This window comes from Saccopteryx bilineata, chromosome 1 (genome assembly GCF_036850765.1).
Source record: "Saccopteryx bilineata isolate mSacBil1 chromosome 1, mSacBil1_pri_phased_curated, whole genome shotgun sequence".
In the NCBI taxonomy this organism is placed as follows: Eukaryota; Metazoa; Chordata; class Mammalia; order Chiroptera; family Emballonuridae; genus Saccopteryx; species Saccopteryx bilineata.
Genome location: NC_089490.1, coordinates 12,165,471 through 12,188,338, shown reverse-complemented (window position 1 = coordinate 12,188,338; position 22,868 = coordinate 12,165,471). Strand labels below are relative to the sequence as shown.

The 22,868-nt window shown below is 58.6% G+C and overlaps 1 long non-coding RNA gene across 1 annotated transcript; it reads left to right on the top strand.

Annotated features, from left to right (window-relative positions):
• The first annotated feature begins 2,928 nt into the window (after positions 1-2,928).
• On the top strand, positions 2,929-4,738 carry LOC136319780 (uncharacterized). Its single transcript, XR_010728218.1, has 4 exons — positions 2,929-3,205; positions 3,505-3,732; positions 3,912-4,130; positions 4,405-4,738. It is a non-coding gene; the product is annotated as an uncharacterized lncRNA (long non-coding RNA).
• Positions 4,739-22,868: the final 18,130 nt, after the last annotated feature.

Sequence of the window (22,868 nt, the reverse complement as noted above, 5' to 3'; positions counted from 1 at the left end):
CATACTATAGCGACTCAGGCTGGGGTAGCTGACATATATATTTTTCTTGAAAATAAATGAAGCGAGAATGTCGCTTTAAGGAAAGATGTCAGGTGTTGCCAATGATAAAATCGGAGCTTCAACATTTCAAAGCGGAAATTTGAATTTTGGACAACTTCTATCTGCAATGACGGGCGTGGTGGCAGCTTCTCAATACTTAAAGGCTTTTTATTTCCAAATGGCCTGTGCATGATATTACAAGATCATATGGAGGTAAAAGAGCTATTCAAAGTGTAAGACAGACCAATGGATTTTTTTTTTTTTTTTTGACAGAGACAGAGAGAGTCAAGAGAGGGACAGATAGGGACAGACAGGAAGGGAGGGAGAGGAGAAGCATCAATTCTTCGTTGCGGCATCTTAGTTGTTTGTTGATTGACGGCAGGCGGGCGGGGAGGGCTATAGCAGAACAAGTGACCCCTTCCTCAAGCCAGCGACCTTTGGGCTTAAGCCAGCGACCACGGGGTCATGTCTATGATCCCACATTCAAGCCAACAACCTCGAGGTCTCAAACCTGGGTCCTCCGCGTCCCAGTCCGACGCTCTATCCACTGCGCCACCACCTGGTCAGGCCAGATCAATGGATTTTCATGTAACGGACTGTAAAAAGTTTATCAGTGAGGTTGCAGATTCCAGACTTCGGCTAACCCTCTGGAACTTAACCATGTGTTGAGCTTTGGCGTCGTATCAGAGAATGGCCACGATATTGGAACAGGCTGCTGGAATTCTCCTCCCCTTCCCACCTGCATATCCGAGTGAGGCCGATGCCTTTATTTACCACGGCCAGGGCAGCATGTTTCTGGGGGGCCGAGTGTAGCGGCGGACTAAGAATCCAGCTGTCTTCCGTGCAAGCCAGACATTGAAGAGATTTGCCAAAATGTGAAAGAGCCCCACTCTTCTCTCTTTTGTTTTTGAAAACAGTCATCATTTTACAGAAATATATGACTTCTGTTAGCATGCACTGAGCTTATTTTTGTTTTAAAGTGAGTCGATAAAAGAATACTCAGACATGTTTCAGTTTTAACTTGTAATATGGTAAAATGTTGAGAAACCCATACAAACAGAAACTCTTCGGGCCCTGGCTAGGTGGCTCAGCTTGGCTAGAGGTTCATCCGCCATGCTGAGGTTGCGGGTTTGATCCCCACTCAGGGTACATGAAAGAATCAACCAGTAAATGCATAGGTAAGCCAAGCAACAAATCATTGTTTCTCTCTCTCTCTCTCTCTCTCTCTGTCTCTCTTCCTCTCTCTGTAAAAATCAATTTTTAAAAAAGGAGCTTTTTTTTGGCATCTTAAATAACCTTTTAGTATAAAGAGGTCCCGACACCAAAAATTTTGAGAACTAGTGGTCTGTGGTGGGAATGAGCAAACAGTTATGCTCAGGGAGTGAGGGCTAATGTGGGTCTCTCTGCAGTGCGTGGGGAAGATGGAGTGACAGCCATGAGGTGGAAGGGCAAGCTAGGAAGGCTCCCAGGAGGAGGTGTCCTTACACTCAGCTACATCGGACTGACGGGAAGAGATTGCTCAAGTCATTGGAACAGAAGGGCTGGTATAAGGAGAACCCCAGAAACCCACGTGAAGGGTTACCTGAGACTAAAACAGCTGAACCACGACTTCACTGTTTCCCCAGACCAGACGCTTCGGCCTGGATTCCTTCCTCTCCCACCCCCTACTCTGTGAGGCTGATGTCCACAGGGACCCTATGTGGTCAGGCCCAGACGCCCCCAGCATGGGCCCCTCTCTCTGACCCCTAGCAGAGAGGCCTGTGGGATGCCCTAGTCAGAACTGGGCCATTCAGCAAGACTATGTCCTGTCCCCCTGCCCGCCCCCCAGACCTCCGTGCCAGGGTCAGCGCAAGGCCTGGCCCCTGCTCTCAAGGACACCTTCCTCAGAGGCTTACCCGCTGCTGGTTTGTGATACGTGAGTGAAGTGACCCTTGGCCCCCATCTAAGCATGGGGGCTCCCTGCTGAGAGAACCAAGCCTGTGATAGAGGGTCCCGCCCCCAGACCTCGGGGGGGCGGGGCTGGAGCTGGTTGACTCTGTGGGCGAGGGTCCATGATTGAATCCTTCGTACCTCCGTCACTCAGCCTCCGCCAAGCCCCGTGCTGTGCCCGCTGCCGGAACCGTCCCGCTCAGGTCCTCGCTCAGATATGTCGGTTGCCAAGAACAGAGAGACACACGCAACTTACCTTGACCGACGGCTTACGGAAGGATGTATGTGGACTGGGCCGGGGGCCGGGGACTGGTCCTCGATGAGTGTCCCCTGCCCTGGGTGATCCTGGCTGGTCCCACCACGGAGCACGCCCACTCTCCTGCGTCACCGTCCGGTGTCCCACTCGCCCATCGCTCACGTCTCTCAGAATGCGCTGCCTCATGCCTTTGATGCCGCCCGGCCCCTCACAGCCTCTCAGGCCCTTCCTCTGCCCCCTCCGGGGGTAACTGGCCTGCCGCTGCCCTCGGTCAAGCTCCTGGGCGGATTCCAGTTCCAGCCATAGGTCAAGGCGGCCTCTGTCATTAGTGACTGGTCGTCTCCTCGCCAGGTGCCTGCTCTGGTCCACTCCGCCCAGGACCATGTGCACCCGTGGTTCTCACCAGGCTGACCTCCAAAGGGGCTGGGGCAGAGCCCGGGGACAGGGGCGTGACCCCCAGCAGTCCTGTCCCCACACCCCATGTTTTCTAGGTCAAGGCCCATCTCTAATACGGCCCCTCCAAGAGGCGGGACTTCCTCGCTCTTTCTTCCAGGCTTCCTGGCGCAGGGGCTGGCGGGGAGAAGGCCTGCGCGGGACGGTGGAGAGGGGAGGGGGCCAGCGCCTGCCTGGGACCCCGCCCCAACTTCGGCCAAGTCAGAGGTGAGCACCCGTGGGGCACGGGGCAGGGCGCGGAACAAGTGCCTCCTCTTCGGACAAGACACTGGTCTCACCTGCTCCTCCCCTCCCCTTCACTGCCTGCCACCCCGTGGGCCGGGGACAGGGAAGGCACAAAGGCCCTGGCCAAGGTCACAGGGCCGTGCTGGGCCCGGGACTCCTGACTCCCGGGGAGTGATACGTGAGTGAAGGTAAGTTGCGTGTGTCTCTCTGTTCTTGGCAACCGACATATCTGAGCGAGGACCTGAGCGGGACGGTTCCGGCAGCGGGCACAGCACGGGGCTTGGCGGAGGCTGAGTGACGGAGGTACGAAGGATTCAATCATGGACCCTCGCCCACGGAGTCAACCAGCTCCAGCCCCGCCCCCCGAGGTCTGGGGGCGGGACCCTCTATCACAGGCTTGGTTCTCTCAGCAGGGAGCCCCCATGCTTAGATGGGGGCCAAGGGTCACTTCACTCACGTATCACAAACCAGCAGGAGCACGGGCCAACTCCCTGCCCTGCCCTCACCCCCTGCCCCGGGACAGAACGTGCTGGTGGTGGCCGCTCCTTTCTGCCACAGGAGGGTGGCTGTGCTCTGACCGGGTCCCCTTCCTGTCTTCTCAGCCGGCTCGGGGCAGAATTCAGTAAATAACACGCTGCCCATTGATCAGAGGTCACTCAGGCCAGGGCCGATCGATGGCCGCAGACAGCCGGGCGGGCTGGTAATGAAGCACCGGCTCCTTGGCGGGGGCAAGGCTGGCCCTGGGACTTAATCTCCTGCCTTCTCCGCGAGGCTGCAGCGTGGGTGACAGGAAGGAAGACAGACGAGTCTCTGAGGCCAGGGGTGCAGGGGTGAGGGGCCCCGGGGATGGGGTAGAGGTGCGGCGTGTGGAGTTGGGGAAGCTTCCCGGGGGTCCGAGTCCTCACTCCCGTGGGTGGCCTCCCCGCTCTGGCTTCCCTTCATCCGGCCCCTACCTGACCCCAACCCTGCCACTCTACAGGACACATGACACACGCACTTGTCCCTGCAGGCGTAAGGCTGTCTGCCCCTCTGAAGTCACGGTGCGTGGGGGCAGGGCAGGACACAGGAGACCCAACACCAGCTGAACCCAGTCTATGCCAGATCAGCTCCTCACAACCGCACGACCATGTCATCATGTCCACTTACAGACGGGGAAGCAGGCTCAGAGAGGAAAACGTTCAACGGTCACAGCTGTCCCGCAACGGGCCGGGCCAGGCAGCCTCCTAAGGTGGTGAGCTCTCCGTCACTTCAGGCATTCAAGGAGAGGTGGGAGGACCCGCTTTGGGTGGGGGTGGGGAGACTCTGGAGGAATTTCTGCACAAGGTAGGCTTTGGACTACGGAACCCCCCGGGGTCCTTCCCCACACTGAGCCTGTATTCGTCTTTGGGAAACAAAGACGGAGCCGGGTTTCTGGCTTCCCAACGGCCTCTGCGGACCCTGGGGCATTCTGGGGGCACCGCGGCATACACACATGTTTGACTGAAGCTCATTTTCCACGCCAGGTTTTCCGGATCAAATAGGACTTTAGAAAATAAACACAGGCTGGCAAGTGTGTTCCAGGGCTTTTAACCCGTTTGAAATCACCAGGAAGGTTGCCCTCAGTGGACCTGGGAAAAGGCTTCTCCTGCCTCCGTCTTTAATTGAAGAATACTGCAAGGACGGATAATACTCTTTTAACTTGCAATTACTTATCTGTAAGAATAGAGGATAGTGCCCAACGCAAACGCAATGTAGAAACTGCTGCTGATAATCCCTTTTTTTTTAAATCTTATCTTCCGCAAAACAGCTTTGTTCTTGTCTTATCTAATCTTATTATAATTGTTCTCTCTCGGCATACATGTGACTATATCAAGTGCATTTGTACTAATCCAGTGTGACTTTTATCTGCTTTGCATTTTGTAATTCTACTTGGGTTTCATTTCAGAAAGTGCTCTGCTGTTGCGAATGCGGCGATGTCACCCATACCCAAGTGACCCAGGCTGCCACCGCCCAGTGCTTTCCCAGCAGGGCGGGGCGAGGGGGGTGGGATTCAGGCCAGCAGCCCCTGCCTCTTTCCATACACAGGGGCCACAGCCTCGGTGACCTGGCCGTGGCTCCAGGCGACAGCAGCCACGGTGGACCCCTGAGTCTGAGCCCCAGGAGCATGGACAGTGGCTGTGGGGGGGAGGGGGCTGACCTGCACACCCTTCCCCGTCACCGCCCACGTCCCCTCATCACATGGGTCCTCTTCTCAGCACACACTGTGTTTTCCACAATCACCTCATTTCCTTACTTGTGTCCTTAGTATTTGTCTCTCTGTACCAGATGTCAGCTCCGCGGGGCAGGGGCCGTGACCGTGACGGTCTTGCTCACGGCCCTGGCCCCGTCCCTGTCCCTGGCACACACACACTGGCGCTCAACAAGTGCTGGTGGAGTCAGGGAGCTCAGAGCTTTGGACGTGCGCGTGATTTTTTTTCAGGGCAGAATCACTGTTTGTAAGCGCAGGAGCTTGGAGTCTTGAATGGGAAAATGGAGAGAGGGGCTGAGGGAGGAAAGGGGGAAGAGTGGGGCTGGTGGACAGTGAGGCCTTGGCATCTGGGGGCGGCAGGAGTCCTGGGGTGTGTGGAGACCCAGAAACTACTCTGGGAGCAGGCCATCCGAGAGGTAGAAGGTTCCGGGTCTCAGTTATGCAAAGGGGAGAAAGCAGGGCGAGGGGTCCTAACGGAGGGGAGAGGACAGGACCCTGTCTTCGGCTTTTACCAGACCCCACGACCCCGGGTCAGGGCGGCCCAGAGCCGGCCACCTCCGTAGCTGAGAGAAGGGGGGGGGGGAGAAATGCAGGAAGAAAAAGATTGCAAAAGGGGCTTTTTAAGATCTGAAGGTCACTATTCCCCAGCACACCTGGAGGATCAGCACCACGGGGGGGGGGGGCACCTGGTCTTTTCCCGTGGGACCCCCTCCCACCCTGCAGAAGGCGGGGCCCAGCCGCTGCCTGGGGCCCAGAGGGCTTTGGACGGTTGTGTGGGAGTTTCAGCTGGTGAAGGGAGACCCACATTCTCAGTCCAGAGGCATGGTAGCAGCAAGGCCTAGGAGGTGGCCCGTCCAGGGCCGTCCAGGGGAGAGGTAGCCCAGAGAAGGAGCTGAGGGCCCCAGTGACGGGGATGTTCAGGGTCTGGCTCCCCCCAAGTGACCCGGGAGGTGTGGGAGGCCCGGGCTGAGAGGGGCTGACAGAGGGACTCCTCGCCTCCCTAACACAGTCACCCTCCTGTCTGTCACCCGGGGCTCCCCTGCCCACCTCCCTGCTTCTCCTCCAGTTAGCAGGGCAATTAAACTTAAAGGCCCCGCAGCATGGCTCCTCGCACGCCAGGTTCTTCCCAGAGGGAATGATTTAATGGACTGCGTGGCCACGCTGCCGGCTCCGGCTGGGGCCGCCGACCCGCCCAGGCAGAAAATGAACCGACACAGCAGCCAGCCGCCCGGCACCCTCTCCTGCCCATCCGGGGACAGCAGGCGCCTGTTCCCAGGCAGCGGGCAGTGGAGTCTGTGGGAGGAGGGACAGGAAAGTCTCAGGGACTGGGTAGACTCTCGGGTAGTGGAAGTCCCATTCTGCCACTTGTGAACTGAGTGGTGCAGAGCAGGTTACTTAACCTCTCTGAGCTCAGTGCACTCAGCTGTGTGATGGGGTCACGGCGAGGCCCCCAGAGCGGATGTGTGTGGAGCGCCTGGCGGGACCACCAGCTCGTGGCAGGAACGCAGCAGACAAAGTCCCTCCCCTCTCCCTTGCCCATCGTCACAGCTCCTGTGCTGATGTCCGGCCACCTGGCCTGGCTGCGGGGAGGGTGGAGGAAGGACTGGGCGGGCAGTCCCCGACCTCCACGGCCTGAGTTCATGGGTCTGTGGGCTGACTGGAGCCTGGGCTTGTCGCATGGGGGATGAGGGATGGGGGGGGGACCCTCACTCCCTGTGTCTCCGGCAAGTCAGTGAGCCCCTTGGGCCTCAGTTTCCTTACCTCTAAAATGAGCATGGATACCAACTTCTGGGAGTGTCATGAGGCCTGGTGAGCTGACAGTGCTGGGCCCCTGGCATAGCAGGACGTGTCCGGGGGTCCTGCTGACCTCACCCACAGTGTGTCCACCGGGGGCAAGCCCAGGGGACAGGAGCAGGGGGCACCCAAGAGGGGGAGGCAGGCTGAGACAGAACTCAGTTCTGGGAGCCAGGGCCCAGCCGGCTCCCTGCCCGCCCTGGTCCATACCCAGCACTCCTGTGGGGGGGATGGGCTTGTGAGTGCAGAGGTGACGGGGCCCCATTTGTGGAAGAGGGGGTCACAAGCGTGGACTGAGCACCTGCTGTGTGCTGGACACAGCAGTGGCCACAGCAAAGGAGCTGGAGGGGATGGTGAGGGGGCAGTGGCGGGAGAGGGCCTGCTGCTTCTCATGGGGGGTCGTGAGGGAGGGCCTCTCTGAGGAGGTGACACTGGAGCACGTGGGTGTCTGGGGGAGGAGCAGCCGGCAGGGGGCACAGCTGGTGGGTGCCAGGGCCCTGCGGTGGGAGCAAGCAGGGCTGATCTGTTGGAACGAGAAAGAGGCCAAGAAGATGGGAGTGCAGTGTTGGTGGATGGGGGGGGTAAGGTCAGGACTGTGTGAAGGTACCAGCTGTGTCCACTCGGAAGAAAGGGGGGAAGGGGAGGGTTCAGAGTGACAGCATCCGACACTTTATAGGGGTGTCTTTGGCGTCTGAGGGGCAGGCGATACTAGGCCGGTGAGGAAGGAAGCCACGTGGACCCTCCAAGGGAGAGGTGGCGGCTCCCGTACTGGGTGGGTGGGGGGGGGCAGTGAGGGTAAGAGAAGGGCAGGGACTCTGGATGTTTGGAGGGTGGAATCGTCCAGAAGTGCAGACCCAGTCCAGGAAGGTCTGTCTCCCTCGGGCCTTCGGCAGCTCCAGCCCCCCACCGCTCGCATCCAGCCCACCCTCCTGCCCCCCACCACTCGCATCCAGCCCACCCTCCTGCCCCCCACCGCTCGCATCCAGCCACCCTCCTGTCCCCCACCGCTCGCATCCAGCCCACCCTCCTGTCCCCCACCGCTCGCATCCAGCCACCCTCCTGTCCCCCACCGCTCGCATCCAGCCACCCTCCTGTCCCCCACCGCTCGCATCCAGCCCACCCTCCTGCCCCCCACCGCTCGCATCCAGCCACCCTCCAGCCCCCCACCGCTCGCATCCAGCCCACCCTCCTGTCCCCCCACCGCTCGCATCCAGCCACCCTCCTGCCCCCCACCGCTCGCATCCAGCCCAACCTCCTGCCCCCCACCGCTCGCATCCAGCCCACCCTCCTGCCCCCCACCACTCGCATCCAGCCACCCTCCTGTCCCCCCACCGCTCGCATCCAGCCACCCTCCCACCCTCCTGTCCCCCCACCACTCGCATCCAGCCACCCTCCTGTCCCCCCACCGCTCGCATCCAGCCACCCTCCCACCCTCCTGTCCCCACCACACTCGCATCCAGCCACCCTCCTGTCCCCCCACCGCTCGCATCCAGCCCACCCTCCTGCCCCTCCCCAGAGCTTTGACTCTGCTGGGTGTCTGCTCCCTGTGCCCCTCCCAGACCCCTTCAGGAGCCCCGTGGAAGAGGCCCATGGTCTGGAGAGAATCCTCCACTGGGCCTTGCCCTCCTGTTCATCCTGAGCCCCGGGCTCCCTGCATACCCGCCATGAGCCCTGGGGTCCGTGAGCCCTGAGGCCTGTGCACCCTGGGGTCCATGTGCTCTGGGCTCTCGCTGGGCTGGAGGGGGGCTCTGCCCACCCCCAGCTGGATTGGGGGCGCGCGTGCGTGTGTGTGTGTACACGCGTGTGCGTGGTTTCTACCACCACTGGAGAACCTGCAGGTCTGGCAAATGGCTCTTTAAGACTGAGACGAGGCTCTGGCCGGTTGGCTCAGTGATAGAGTGTCGGTCTGGCGTGCAGAAGTCCCAGGTTCGATTCCCGGCCAGGGCACACAGGAGAAGTGCCCATTTGCTTCTCCACCCCTCCCCCTCTCCTTCCTCTCTGTCTCTCTCTTCCCCTCCTGCAGCCGAGGCTCCACTGGAGCAAAGATGGCCCGGGCGCTGGGGATGGCTCCTTGGCCTCTGCCCCAGGCGCTAGAGTGGCTCTGGTCACAAAAGAGCGATGCCCCGGACAGGCAGAGCATCGCCCCCTGGTGGGCAGAGCGTCGCCCCCTGGTGGGCGTGCCGGGTGGATCCCGGTTGGGCGCATGCAGGAGTCTGACTGTCTCTCCCCGTTTCCAGCTTCAGAAAAATACAAAAAAAAAAAAAAGACTGAGACAGTGGTGAGGTGGGGTCCTGGACAGTCAGAATGAGAGATGCATTAGGAAGGTACCCCCACCCCCTCATCATTTTCACCCCCAGCCTTCAGTTGCCAGCCCCCTACCCTGACTGACCTCGACGGGGGTAGCGTCCAGGCCCTGTGTCCCCAGCCTGCTCCCGGACCCGCCCTCTGGCCGCCTCCCTGACCCCACAGGCATGTGGACCCGGCGGGTCACCCACCTACAACCCTGTCCGCCACCTGACCTGAAATCCAGCCGGTGGCCCGGTGGCTCGAGCCTGCCATTCCCGTGTGCCTCTGTGCCCGGAGAACGGCGTGACAGGAGGTCAGCCTGGCTTTCCTTTGTCCTCACGAAGGAATAACGAGAAGGTTTCCGAATCACTTCTAAGGAGAGGGCTCCTCCGCGCGCAGCCCATGCAGACCTGGCGCCAGTCCCAGGCTGTCCCCCGGCAGCAAAGCCTCCAGAACCAGGGGCCCAAGACCCCGCCCGAGGCCTCCGGGTCATGTTGAAGTGCCGATTCCGATGCCCCAACCTCCTGTGTTAGTCACCCTGGGGCGAGGACGTGTATCTGCCTCTGTCAGCACCCACTCCCTGCTCGTGTTTTTGAGGCGCACAAATTTGAAGACCCTGGTGAGGGGTGTGCTCTGAGGTTTACTTTACGATTTACGTTTTTAACCCCTGGTCCGTGGGGATCATGACAAGTTTAGGGGCGGCTGCGGCAGAAGTGGGTGATGGAGGCAGCCTGTGGGACAGCTGCCCACCGGCCATGGGGGCGATGGAGAGAGGTCAGCGCCCCTTCACACACTTGCTTCCAGGGGCTCAGTGGTGCTGGCTACAGAGAAGCACCAAGAAGTCTACAGGAGAAGGGACCCAGTGTGGGCAAAGGCCCTGGGGCAGGAGAGAACCTGGACCTTCAAAGGACCAAGGAAACGCTAATGTGCCTGGGATGTGGAGCAAAGGGGAGGGGTTGCTGATAGCAGATGGAGCTGGCAGGGCGCTGGAGCCCCTGCCAAGGAGGAGTGTGGCTTTTGTCTGAGGCCACTGGGAAGTCAGTAAAGATTTTCAGCAGGAGATTGACAGGGTCAAATTATTTTCTTAAAAAAAAAAATTAAGCGTCGGCCTAGCGTGCGGAGGACCCGGGTTCGATTCCCGGCCAGGGCACACAGGAGAAGCGCCCATTTGCTTCTCCACCCCTCCGCCGCGCTTTCCTCTCTGTCTCTCTCTTCCCCTCCCGCAGCCAAGGCTCCATTGGAGCAAAGATGGCCCGGGCGCTGGGGATGGCTCTGTGGCCTCTGCCTCAGGCGCTAGAGTGGCTCTGGTCGCAACATGGCGATGCCCAGGATGGGCAGAGCATCGCCCCCTGGTGGGCAGAGCGTCGCCCCATGATGGGCGTGCCGGGTGGATCCTGGTCGGGCGCATGCGGGAGTCTGTCTGTCTGTCTCTCCCTGTTTCCAGCTTCAGAAAAATGGAAAAAAAAAAAAAAAGCCCTGGCCAGTTGGCTCAGTGGTAGAGTGTTGGCCTGGCGTGTGGAAGTCCTAGGTTCAATTCTTGGCCAAGGCACACAGGAGAAGTGCCCATCTGCTTCTCTACCCTCCCCCTCTCTTTTCTCTCTGTCTGTCTCTTCTCTTTCTGCAGCCGAGGCTCCACTGGAGCAAAGTTGGCCCGGGTGCTGAGGATGGCTCCATGGCCTCCACCTCAGGCACTAGAATGGCTCTGGTTGCAATTGAGCAACGGCCCCAGATGGGCAGAGCATTACCCCCTGGTGGGCATGCCGGGTGGATCCCGGTTGGGCACATGTGGGAGCCTGTCTCTCTATCTTCCTGCTTCTCACTTCAGAAAAATACAAAATTTAAAAAAAGTTAAGATTCAGCTCAGTGGCTAGAATGTTGACCTGGGATGCTGACGTCCCAGGTTCAGAACCCCGAGATTACCAGCTTGAGAGCAGGCTCACCAGCTTGAGCGTGGGATCAACAGGATCCCACAGTCACTGGCTTGAAGCCCAAGACCCCTGGCTTGAGCAAGGGGTCACTGGCTCAGCTGTAGCCCCTCTGGTCAAGACACATATGAGAAAGCAATCACTGAACAACTAAAGTGACGCAACTCCAAGTTGATGCTTCTCATCTCTCTCCTTTCCTGTCTGCCTGTCTGTCTCTGTCTGTCTCTGTCTCTCTCTCTCTCTCACACACACACACTAAGGTACAGTAATTGACTTTTGGGAGGGTTCTATGAGTTCTAACATGTACATATTCATGTAACCACCACCACCATTTTTTGGATCCTGGACCATTCCACCAGCCCCCAAACTCCCCTGTGCTGACCCTTTGTAATCATCCCAACCCACCACCGCTGACCCCTGGCAACCCCTGGCCACCGCTGAGCTGTTCTCCACGGCTCTCGTTTTGCCTTTTCCAGAATGTCATATGAATGCAATCTTACAATATATCATTTTTGAGGTTGGCTTCTATCATCTGGCAAAATGCCTTTGAGATTTCTCCAGGTGACTGCGTGTACCCAGAGCCCCCTTTCCTCGCTGAGCCGTGTCGTGCCGCACGGACGCCGCGCGGTTTGCTCGTGTCTTCGCTCACGGAAGGACATCTGGGTTGTTCCTGGTTTTGCGTGATTAGGCATATAGCTGCTGTCAACGTTTTTCTACAATTTATTTTTTGTGTGCGTGAGTGTGTGGATATGACTTTTCGTTTCCAGGGTTAACGCCCAGGAGCGGGACTGCCGGGTTGGATGATAATGCGGACATCGAGCATTCTAAGAGACGGCCTGCCGCTTTCAGAGGGGCTGTGGAATCTGCACCCCCACCGAAAACGTCGAAGCGTGCCGGGGGCTCCGCATCCTCACCTGCACCGGGCGTCTGTCCGCCTAGTCTCTCGGTGGGTGCGCAGCGTAGCTCTCAGGGTCTCAGCTCGTGTTCTCTCTAGTGACTAACGACGCTGAGCACCCTCCCACGTGCCCCCTCGGCATTCATACCTCCCCTCGTTGGTGAACCATCTAGTAATGTCCTTTGGACATTTAAAAAAACCAGTTGCTTTTTCACTGTTGAGTTTTGAGAGTTTATTCTATATTTTAGGTAAAAGTCCTTTGTCAGGCATGTGATTTGCAAATATTTCCTTCCCCAGTCTGTTGCTGGTCTTGTTGTTCTCTCTCTCTTTTTTTTTCTTTGTGACAGAGAGAGACAGAAGGACAGAGAGAGGGACAGATAGGAGCAGACAGACAGGAAGGGAGAGAGATGAGAAGCATCAATTCTTCATTGCGGCTTCTTAGTTATTCATTGATTGCTTTCTCATATGTGCCTTGACCTGGGGAGCTACAGCAGAGCCAGTGGCCCCTTGCTCAAGCCAGTGACTTTGGGCTCAAGCTGGTGACCTCGGGATCTCAAACCTGGGTCCTCTGCATCCCAGTCCGACGCTCCATCCACTGCGCCACTGCCTGGTCAGGCCTGTTGTTCTCTTAATCATGCCTTTCATGGAGCAAAAGTCTTTAATTTTGATGAGTGTGTTTTATTATTTTTTTTCATGGATTGTGCATTTGGTGTTGTTTCTGAGAACTCTGCCTAACTCCGGGATGTGAAGGCTTTTCCCCCCCTACATTTCCTTCTAAAAAGCTTTATAATCTTACATTTAAATTTAGATTTATGATTCCCTTTGAGTTCATGTTTGTATATGTTGTAAGGTTGAGGTTCTTTTCTTTTCTTTCTTTTCTTGCTTTTCCCCTTTGCCCCACCGCCACTTGTCGAAAAGAGTATCCTTTCTCCACTGAACTGCCTTTTACCTTTGTCAGAGTCACCTGACCGTACTTGCGTAGGCCCATTTCTGGTCTCTCTAGTCTGTGCCATTGACCTGTGTGTCTGTCCCTCTGCCATTACGTCCCAGCCTTTATTAGGGCAACTTCACTAAGTCTTAAAATTGGGTAGTTGATGCCTCCAACTTTTTCTTTTTCAGAAAGTGTTTTGGCTATTCTAGTTCCACTGTTTTTCCATATAAATTTTAGAATCCACTTGCTTATGTCTCCACACACATCTTACTGGGGTTGTGACTGGAGTTAGGATAACGTTGATAGGTCACCTTGGAGGGAATTGATGAGAAACTACACCAAGCCTTCCAATCTCCGCATTTATCTAGGTCTTTGAAATTTCTCATCAGCCTTTGTACTTTTCAGCACACAGACCCTGCACACGTTCTGTCGTATTAGTACCCAAGCATCGCATTTTGGGAAACTATTGTACATAGCGTCAACATTTGGTTTTTGATTTCCGAGTACTCATTGCCAGCATATAGAACTATGAATGATTTTGCGTGTCAACACTATATGCTGCGGCCTTGCTGAGCTCATTTGTTCGCTGTGGGCCCCCCTCCTTGGACAGCGGTCCTGGGATGGGGCCACGGAGGAGTGAGGAAGCAGGAAGGCAGGGTGCTCTGCTGTGACGCGGTCCCCAGCAGTGGCCCAACTGCCCATAAGGAGCTCTGGACCTGGCTGGCTCTGCAGAAGCCAGGCCGCCGGCCTCTGTCTCCCCCGCTTGCACAGTGCGGGTTGTGGGCTGACCCAGGAAGCCAGCTAACCTGGCGGAGGCAGCTCCCCTTGGCCGAGGACACCTCCCAGAGAGCCATTCAGCTGTGAGCCCCGGGCTGCCAAACATCGGGGAAGGATGGGGTCCCAAAGGAGGAGCTGGGAAACGATTCTAAGGTTGAGTTCCAGCTGCTGCCTGACCTCACCGCCTCCGTCTCCCCCTCCCCTGCCTGCGCCAGCCGCACCAGGGTCCTCACCGCCCTGGCACCTGCCAAGCATTCTCCGTCTGCCCTAGAGGTCCCCTGTATTTGTAACCTGCCCCCGCCCCCCCACACACCAGCAGGACTCCCTCCTCCCCTCCTCCAGGCCTCTGCTCAGTGGGGCACTCATCAGAGAGGCCCTCCTGATGGCCTGATGTAAGACAGCGCCCGTCACCCGGGTTCTGCAGGTGGAAGCCGGCCGAGGGACAGGGACGGGGAAAGGGCACCGGGCCGCAGAGACCACGTGCAGGGACGCCGAGCACGGGACAGGCGCCCTCTGGGAATGAAACTGGGGCAGGATGGTGAGAGGCCGGGAGAATTCCTGGGCAGGTGGAACGAGGGAAACTGAGGCAAGGTAATTCAACGAGGTCAAACAGTTCGACCAATTTACAGGCAGCTAGTGAATCACAAGACCTTACCGCCCCTAACCAAGGACACTTGAGAACGAGGGGCTGACACCTCTCCTCTCTGACCAGAGAGTAAATAGCTTAAATTACTCCGGTCAGGGAGAAAAGAGGACGGAGACCCAATGAATGCCGTCTGTCCCTGCCAAAGCCAAGAACGGATGAAGTCAGGGGAACAAGTAACAAAATACCCGATTAGAGCCTGACGGACCCAAGATGAAAGTAAAACATCAGAGCCGACCAGAGGATAATCCCAAACTCCCGTTCTGCCCGCTTTGATGAGATCAGCTTGTTGAAGGACGCACCAGGAAAGGTGATGAATATTCTGCTGAAACCCACCCCTGGGGCACCCCCCCCCCCCCAGGAGAGGTCAACACCCAGCCTGGGCTCACTCAAGAACTCACTCATGCCGCTTCCTGGGCATGAACATTTTTCTTTCCTTTCTCCTAAACTCTAAAGGTGCCTGTAAGACTTGCTACTAGGGGTGGGGGGTGGGGGGTGGGGAGGGTAGGGTAGGATGGGGCAGTGGGCAGTGTCAGCTTTGCCCTGGACTGATCCCCTGACCCTGTCCCCATGGCCCCCTTTTCTCTGACTTCCCATGAAGTCACAGCAGCCCTGCCTCCGCTCTCCTCTGTCTCTGTGACTTCCACTTCCCAGGGAGCCAACAGCAGTCCCACCGTGGCTCCTCTCTCTCCTGTAACATTTCTGGGGAGCCAGAGTAGAGCCCCGTCCAAGCTCTCTCCCGTAGCTTCTACCCCACACCTTCCCCTTCGCTTCACTGTCCCAGCTTTAATGCATTTACTCTCAGAGTCACTGGACTCGTGACATCTTTCCTGCATGAAGTCGGGAGCCTGCACTCTGGGGCGGGCCTGAGGCCGCAGGCCCACTGAGCCCCGTTCCTGACCAGTAACTAAGCGGGGAGGAAGGAGGAGGTGGCGGGGGGGGGGGGGGCAGGGAGGGCGCGGCTAATTTCTAGAAACACAGACAGGGGTTGGATTAGGCGTGCTTTGTGCCCTGGGCCCCAGGGCTCTGGGGTTTATAACTTAAGCTGCGGGGACTCCCTGAAGTGTTACAAGCAGGCGAGAAACATGATCGGATTTGTAATGTAGACGGATCTCGGATCTCGGTGGCTGCTGGCCACACGGAGGAGGGAGAGGTCCGGAAGCCAGAGACGGGTTAGGAGGGATTACAGTCGGTCATCCAGGCAGAGACGGGGACTGGTCCCGGAGGTGATGGTGGGGACAGGGGCTCGGGAGACTGTGCCGGGGTGGGGGGGTGGGGAGGAGAGGGTGGTGTCCAGGCGTGTTGTGTCTGAGAGCAGCACCTGCTGGGACAGGGGACAGACGGACGGTGTGCTCGGGGCTGTGGTGGCAAGAGCCAAATCTCCAGTCCAGGGTGCAGGACAGGGTTGGTTCCAGAGTTTACAGGACCCGGTTGGGGCCCTTGGTTAAAACAGGATGAAGGATTCCAGGACGACCCCGGAGAACACTGCGCCAGGACCAGGCGGGTGCAGGCGGGCTGAAGTGGCCGGGACCAGGCGGGTGCAGGCGGGCTGAAGGGGCCGGGACCAGGCAGGTGCAGGCAGGCTGAAGTGGCCGGGACCAGGCGGGTGCAGGCGGGCTGAAGTGGCCGGGACCAGGCGGGTGCAGGCGGGCTGAAGTGGGCGAAGCTCGGCCACCCGCTCACGGAGTCCGATAGGGACTCAAAGTCCAGGGGGGTCAACGACTCTTCCCGGCCACACGACAGCTGGCATCAGGAGACATCAGATGCCCACGGGACCCTCCACCACCAGCGGTGCGGCCTGCGAACAACAGGTGCTTGTCTGTCTTCCTGATGCGGCCACGACTGCCCACAGGTCTGGGTCCTTGCCATGTCCCTGCACAGCCAGTCCCTGGAGTCCCCTCTCCACCGTATGGATGTCCCCTCCCAGCCCTCACTGCCTCCTGCCCTTCCTGCCGCACCTTGAGTGTACTTCAGGTGTGGCGCCTTCTGATAACGGTCGGTGGCCACATGTCTTTCTCCTCCATCACGCTCCTTCGTGGGGGCTCCCACGTGGGGACTGCGTCTCACTGGCCTCGGTACCCACAGAGCCTAGGGTGGGCGCGTGTAGTAGTAACGGCAATTGCCTGTGGGATACTTACTATTGCCAGGTGCTAAGGGTTTTTATTAAGGTGACCAATCGTCCTCCTTTAGGGAGGACAGTCCTTCTTTTGTAAGTTCCGTCCTCCCTTGAAAAGTGTCCTCCTCCACGTCTTCCTTTTAGATGTTGGAAGACTAACCTGTAAATGTCCGTATTCGATCGATGCAGAGTGGATCCGTTGTGGGTGATGTGACGTATCTGTATCTAAATGAGTACTTTTTTCTTACAATTATTATTAAAAATTAATAATAGACATGTAAGCATAATTACAATATAAAAGAGTACAAACGTTCTTATTATGCATTTATCATATTCTAGTGTATTATTGTTGCAATGAATAAAATGTTCCTTTTATTTACGATATTGTTTTCTTCCATTTATTTTTGTCCTCCTTTTCACTGTAAAAATGTTGGTCACCTTAGTTTTATTTTATCTTCCTAACAGCCCCACCTGAGGCATGTGGCAGAGGCTGCTCCTGTCCTCCTGTCCATCACTGTCCCCTCTCTCCCCCTCCCTGGGCTAAGAACAAAGAAGAAGAAACAGGGCCTGAGAAGCAGGTGTGGGAACAGTCGGCGAAGGGGAGCAGGGCGAGAGGACAGGCTGATCCCAGTGTTCCCCTTTTTCTTTCTTTCTCTTGTTTTAAACTCCAGAACATGGCTGTGTGGCACTCACTCAGCTCTGGACTCACACCTGGAGTCCAGGGAGCCAGGGCGCCCCCATCAGCCCAGTCCAGCCCGGCCCGGCCAGGCCCAGCCTGCTGCTGTCCCCGCCGCCGCCACCGAGAAACACCGCCAGCAGCATGCAGAAGAAGAAGGCGCTAATTAATTAACCGGGTGCTTCATGGAGAGTCAATGGCGTAATTGTTCGCGGTGGATAAATACTAACTGAATATTAGGAACATATTTGTGCGCGACAAGTTGCTTTGGGAGCGGGCCGTGCCCTTTGTTGGCCAGATGTCTGGGCTCGTTAGGGAGGCTGAGTCATTAGCCGGGGGCGCCCTGGCATTTGGGCGCTGCTGTTGTGTCTGGGAAGGGAGGCAGGCAGCCCGCGAAGGGCCAGCTCCCAGGCAGGGGCGGGGGCGGGGGCGGGGGAGCCGCCACCAGGCAGGGGCTGGGGCGGGGGCGGGGGAGCCGCCACCAGGCGGGGGCTGGGGCTGGGGCGGGGGCGGGAGAGCCGCCACCAGGTGGGGGCTGGGGCGGGGGCGGGAGAGCCACCTCCGACAGACCTGGGAAATAATTTTATTAAGCAGATGACACATTTGTATTGAGCTTTCGACTTTCTAGATGTGGTCTGAGGCGCGCAGGACACCTCCTCCTTCCCTTTGCAGTGCTTACCAACAGCTGGGTTCTTAATCCCGGCCAGTGAGGCGGGCAAGGTGGGCCTGCTCTCTCCCGTATTGTATTTAGGGAAACCGAGGCTCTGGGAAGCCAGGAGATGTGCTCAGGATCACGGAGCCACCGAGTGCTGGTCTGCGAGCTTCCTGCTCTGGCCTCCCCCTCCACGACAGGCAGCTCTAGCTTGGGCCTCTGGAGCCCTGGTCGGCTGAGGGGCGATGGCCATCTTGCCTGGGTTGCCTGGGGTCCGTGTGCCTCAGGATCGACTGGCCCCCAGGAGTCCTGCCCTGGTTTCCAGCTCTGCTAACCTGCTTGGCCTGGTCAAGGCAGGGTAGCAGGGAACATTAGCTCTGAAGACAGAATTCTTGGATTCGGAGCTCACCTCCTCCTCTTACATGCTGAGAAATCTTGGGCAAATTCCTTAAACTCTCTGTTCTCTGGGCCTCAGTTTCCATACTGAGGAAGTGGAGACAGTTACAGGACTTAGGTCATAAGCAGGGCAGTGGCTGACCCACCGTGTCCTACACGTGAATTGTTAGAAGCTTCCCTCTCCACCCCCCCATGCCCAGGGACACAGACATGTGCCAGGTGTGCTGCGAGGTAGGCAGAACATGGTCTGCCCTGCTGGCCCGTGCCTGTGTGCGGTGAACGGGCTGCCCAGCCGCACACGGCAGCCCTGCCTTCGGGCTAGTTATGGGAGTAACCGGGATGCCCAGTTCCTCAAGAATTGGCGTGACTTTTCTGCTACCCACCTGCTTCTGACAACCTCCTTGGACAAGAAGGATTGAGGCCCCGGCCGGTTGGCTCAGTGGTAGAGCGTCGGCCCAGTGTGTGGAAGTCCCGGGTTCGATTCCTGGCCAGGGCACACAGGAGAAGCGCCCACCTGCTTCTCCACCCCTCCCCCTCTCCTTTCTCTCTGTCTCTCTCTTCCCCTCCCACAGCCAAGGCTCCATTGGAGCAAAGTTGGCCCGGGTGCTGGGGATGGCTCTGTGGCCTCTGCCTCAGGCGCTAGAATGGTTCCCGTTGCAATAAAGTAACAGCCCAGATGGGCAGAGCATCGCTCCCTGGTGGGCATGCCGGGTGGATCCTGGTCGGGCGCATGCGGGAGTCTGTTTCTCTGCCTCCCTGCTTCTCACTTCAGGAAAAAGAAAGGCTGATAAGAGGATACTGATGCATGGACCAAGGAGGAGACAGGTCCTTGTCACAGCCCAGAGGCAGCAGACAGTCTGCATGTCCAAGCCTGTCCTCCAAGCCCTGGCCCTGGAGGCCTCAGCATGGCTGAGGGAGGAGTGCCCCCACCCTGCCCCAGTCCCAGCCTCCCAGGCACTTGGCTGGGGGAGGACTAGCCCCCCACAGTGCGAAACCCCGAGTGTGGGCTTCCCCAGAGGCAGGCCCCAAGACAAGGGTTCAAATCCCACGGATTGGAGTTAAACTGGGAAGTGACCTCTGGAAATGCTGGGAGGTGAGTGGGGAATTAGACAGGGAGGGAAGGCAGCTATGAGGCCTTCCGGGAGGGGCACAGAGCCCACCCCACAGCTACCCTGCCGGGGGTCAGATTCTCAGCCTATGGGAGGGCGGGGAGGACGGCTGTCAGTCAGCTCTCTGACAGGCTCTGGGCTGGACGTTGGGGAGGCAGGGGGCACAGAGCGGAAAGGGCAAAGCTACACGGGCATGCATGCCCTTCGAGGAAGTGGAGGCCCCACCGCCTGGGTCCTAAGGACAAGGGCAGAGCTTGCCGCGTGCCAGGAGCCGCTGTGCTGTGCCATTCCCACCACGCGGGTCCTGGCGTGAGCTCCCTCGGAGGGACATGAGGCTCAGGGAGGTTCCGCGGCTTCTCCCGCATCACGGAGCCGGTCCGGGCAGCACCTCAGGGCCCCAGGGCCCAGGCTCGCCGCTGTCCTGCACGAGCCACGCTGTTGGAACCCCCCCCCCCCCCCGGGCAGCCTCTCCCCAGCCTGCCTCACCCTCTGAGGACATTTGAACCCATCTCCCTAGGGTGAGGGTGGGCTCCCTGCTCACTGCCCTGCCGGCTTCTCCTCCACACTGACTCGGCCTGGAGCCTGCTCCCATTGTGGCAGGCTCCCTCCTGCTGCGGCTAAGGCCGTTTGGTTTTGTTTTGTTTTGAGAGAGGCAGGGAGAGAGAGAGAGACAGGAACATCAAGCTGCTCTTGTATGTGCCCTGACCCGGGATTGAACCGGCAACCTCTGCGCTCTGGGACGATGCTCCAACCAACCGAGCTATCTGGCCAGGGCTTCATTTTTTTTTGTTTGTTTGTTTTTGTTTTTGTTTTTGTTTTCATTTTTCTGAAGCTGGAAACAGGGAGAGACAGTCAGACAGACTCCCGCATGCGCCTGACCGGGATCCACCCAACACGCCCACCAGGGGCGATGCTCTGCCCACCAGGGGACGATGCTCTGCCCATCCTGGGCATCGCCATGTTGCGACCAGAGCCACTCTAGCGCCTGGGGCAGAGGCCACAGAGCCATCCCCAGCGCCCGGGCCATCTTTGCTCCAATGGAGCCTCGGCTGCGGGAGGGGAAGAGAGAGACAGAGAGGGAAAGTGTGGCAGAGGGGTGGAGAAGCAAATGGGCGCTTCTCCTGTGTGCCCTGGCCGGGAATCGAACCCGGGTCCTCCGCACGCTAGGCCGATCATTTTTTAAAAAAAAATAAATTTATTGATTGAGTTTTAGAGAGACAGAGGAAGAGAGAGAGAGAGGAAGGGGAAGGGGAAGGGAGAGGGAAGCATTCATTTGTTGCTCCACTCAGTCGTGCATTCATTGGTTGCTTCCTGTATGTGCCTGACCTGGGATCGAACCCGCAACCTTGTCGTTTGGGGACGACACTCTTTACGAACAGCTAACTGGCCAGGGCCAGGCTAAGGCCGTTCTCATCAGTCAGGGTCTGGGTGGGCTCCCAGCAGCTCTCATCACTTGCCACGCCAGGTCAGGCTTTAAGACAGAGTCCGCGGGGCGCTGCCAGCAGGACACCCCCCCGTAGGAGCTCCGTCCGGTGGGCAGACCAGCCCCATTACCCCCCGGGGGGGGCACAGCTGCAGCCCAGGGGCCAGATCTGTGTCCTCACCTTCCTGACGAGACTCAGGGTCTGAGCAAGCCTGCGGTGACAATCGGGAACACCAGGTGGACAGACGGAGAGGAAAGCTTGGTGCTGCCCCCCAGCGGGAATGGGCCCAGTGTAGAGAGGGGGCCGGCCATGCCGGGAGGGCGGGTGAGCGCGGGGCGGCCAGCGCCGGGGGCCACCTGCATCTCTCTCCACGCTCTTTGTCATCACACGGACCCCCCCTGGAGACGCAGGGGTCTAAACGAGGCTGCCAGCTCCTCAGAGCCCCCCAGGGAGACCCCCCGGAGCCAGTGCAGGCCCCAGCTCTCGGTGGGACCTGCTGAGTGATTTGCAGGTGATGTCAAAGGGAGGGTCCCTTTGCAGGTACCTTGAGGGGATCACGCTGTGGCCTGCACAGCTCGCAATGTGAGGGCAGCCCCAAGGGGCTCAGCAGATCCCAGAACCGCCCGAGGCCTTGGCCCCTTAGGTGTGTTGGGTCAGGTCCCCAGCACTGAAGCCTCCTCCCCTCTGTCACAAGACCCCAGCTTACCCCAGCACAGCTCTTCTGGGAAGCAGATACTTCAGAATTACCCCAGGAAGCCACTCCCCCCCCCCCCAGGGTGACAGACGGGCCTATTTATATGAGGAACGGCAGCCCTGTCACCCTCCAGCTCCAACCTGCCTTCTGCTCCTGTCTTCTGCGCTGGGCTGCTGGGCTGCCGCCGCCTATATTAGGAGCCTGGCAGATGGAGGGAGCAGCTCCCCCCCACGACCAGGGTTGTCTGTGAGCGCCTGCCTGGGTGGCCGTGAGCCGGGAAGAACCTGCCCGCCCTTCCTGGGCTGCCTGCACCTGCCCCAGACCCTACGGGGTAGGACTGAGTGCCTCACTGATCCTGGCGGTGGTAGGGAGGACAAACCAGAGGAACCCTTGGAGAGGGGGTGCAGAGGCAGGGAGCAAGGCAGGGGTGCAGGGAACAAAGTATAGACGGGGGCCAGGGACCAGGAAGCAGGGAGGAGAGGGAAGATCTGAGAGGGAGATGTAGAGAACAGAAGAAAGAGGAGTCAGGGGTCTCAGTGGCCCCCAGTTCTACAGGGACTCCTTGCAAAATAGGAAAAGGCGCCCTCTGCAGGTTGTTGAATTAGAAAAAGGAGTTAGTCCAGTGTGTCTCTTCCATGAAGAAAGGCACCCTTCTTCCCAGAGGGACTGGCTCCATGCCACATCCCCCCCACTTGGGGAGCAGGCCATGGGCCAACTGCAGCCCCCTCCTGACCTGGCAGCCTGCTCCTGAGCCCCTGGCAAGAGCAGGGCCGAGGGAGCCAGACCCACCTGGGGCCTGAGCTCGGAGTTGGGACTGCGTTAGGTGGACCCCATTGCCGGCAGCCCAATCTGACCACCCACGAGGCAATTCGTTTCACCTTGCTGGCAGGCGGGCAGGCAAATAGTTCTTGCCATCTCCCAGCTGCGGGCCCCGGGCTCACCAGGGAGAGACCCAGGCTCGTTAGGAAATCACACAGTATTGTCCCAGCCAGGCGGAGAGCCAGCAGGAGATGACCCGGGACAAGCCCCAGCCTGGTCTCCTGCAGGAAGGACATCGCGACCTCTGGCCCCACCCTGGCATTGGTGGCTGCCGCCTCTCCCAGTGGCCCTGCATCTGGCTCGGAGCCCACCTGAGGATCCTCTCTGCCCCCTTATCTGCACACACCTGCACCATCCCGGCTGCTGGGGGTCCTGGAGCCCTGATTCCTGATGGTGTTCTGCAGCTTCCGAGCTCCCGAGGTGTCAGAGGCTGAAGTGCAATTTGCATTTTAATAAAGAAAGTTGTATTTCAGTCATTTGCATTTAAATAAGGAGCTCCTTCCTCCCTCTCTTCCTCCCCTGCTGGTGGTGGCACCTTTGGGAGCAGAAGGCTCTCCAGGTCCTGTGCAGGTCCTGCCCCCCCCCCCAGGGCACCCTCTGCA